This window comes from Poecilia latipinna, unplaced genomic scaffold (genome assembly GCF_001443285.1).
Source record: "Poecilia latipinna isolate Pla-1442-1.1 unplaced genomic scaffold, P_latipinna-1.0 Scaffold1178, whole genome shotgun sequence".
Taxonomy (NCBI): Eukaryota; Metazoa; Chordata; class Actinopteri; order Cyprinodontiformes; family Poeciliidae; genus Poecilia; species Poecilia latipinna.
In genome coordinates, this window is record NW_015113794.1 from 104,472 (window position 1) to 106,074 (window position 1,603).

Here is a 1,603-nt window from a genome sequence, read left to right on the forward strand (position 1 = left end):
GTTCCAGGTGAAGAAAATCCTGCATGTTTTTAATTCATATGTTGTTCAGCTGGACGCGCTCACATGCACATGACTCCTCTTCACATCCTGTCATTTGCAATAACCAGCCAGTTTGATGCTGCATTAAAGGGATATTGAGTCACTTTGTTTGGGGGGAATTTGTATCGATGATATTTGGGTGACTGAGACTAGAAAAAACACAGTTAGTTGTTGAAATAATGAATGATTGAGCAACAGCCTGTGGCTTTAATAATCAGCTGATAGCAGGTTGGATCGTTGCTGTTTCTCCTTTAACTGGACAAACATCAACAGTCTAATCAGGCTGAGACAACAAATAATGGTGAACAATTATTTTAGGCCACTTATTGTGAAAAAGTGATTTCTTCAGAATATGCTTGAGCTTTTATTGTTTTTCTACTTGTAGACCAAAGATGCTGTTGCCATGACGCCTGCTGTCCTGCCATGTCTCTCAGTTGTCCTCCAGGACGATGACAGACTTCTACAATGTCTCTGCTATGTTTTGCTTTTCTGTTTGTCAAAAATCTAAACTTTCATCTGTTTTTAATTTGTGCTTTTCTTATTATCCACAGGATCCAGATGCCATGGCGACTTCATCCTGGTTCCTGTGGGGTTACTGACTGTTATGTTAAGTTTATCATTTTGTTCAAATTAAATGTTGAATCTTGTGAACTTAAAGTCTTTCGTTGTGGTGACTTAACTTATTAAGGCAACTGGTTTCCTAGATTCTGCTCAGTAAACTGAACTGTTCATGTAAGATGGACTAACTTGATGTAGTCGAGTTAAGAAGAGGATAATTTACTTTCTATTTCTAAGTTGAAACAAATTCACTAAACTAAGTTAAATTAACTTGACACAATTAAGTTCATACAACAAGGTCTTAAGTACACTGAACAAATGTATGTTAAGTAAACAAAACGTAAGAATAGTACGCAGTTAAACTTACTTCTATTTTTCAAGGCAATCAGTTTCCAAGATGTTTTACTCAGCTGTTTTTTGTGGTGCGTTATTTGTTTTTCTCGGCAGGGCACTATTGGCACTTAAGAATTGTGGTAGGCTGAACTATTTTGATGTTTCTTGTTACTAATTAAACACTGACTTTAAAGGTTTTATTTAAACTATTAACGTAGCTTAAATGCATGTTCAAATGGGTTGCTGTATGGCAAGAGTTTGTACCTTTTGTAGTAAAGTGCCTGCACTGCACATGTAAAAGAAAATGGATAACAATGTTGAAAATACAGTTCTGTTGTACCTTTTCTAATTGTTGAGTGTTCTGAATCAACACTCAATAATAGTGAATCAACCTCAAAAGTTAAGTTGAGCCAACACATTTACTTTAAATTGGAATAACCTTAATAAATTAAGTTGAGCCAACATATTTGCTTTAAATCGGAGTAACAAAATTACATAGTGCTGAAACAAAGCAAAGTAATCAGGTGGAAATCCTTTCCATGATTTTTTTTATGTTAATCCAAAGAGTTATTTCTTTCAGTGTACATAGCAACACTGATATGTGCACAATCCTGCCAGGAAAATTTAGTATTCTCTAAACTGCAGCTGGCGTTTTCCTGGCACGAAAAACAAT

General features: G+C 35.3%; 1 long non-coding RNA gene across 1 annotated transcript; it reads left to right on the forward strand.

The window, feature by feature from the left end:
- The first annotated feature begins 6 nt into the window (after window positions 1-6).
- Window positions 7-696, forward strand: LOC106960359 (uncharacterized). Its single transcript, XR_001427544.1, has 2 exons — window positions 7-506; window positions 591-696. It is a non-coding gene; the product is annotated as an uncharacterized LOC106960359 (long non-coding RNA).
- Window positions 697-1,603: the final 907 nt, after the last annotated feature.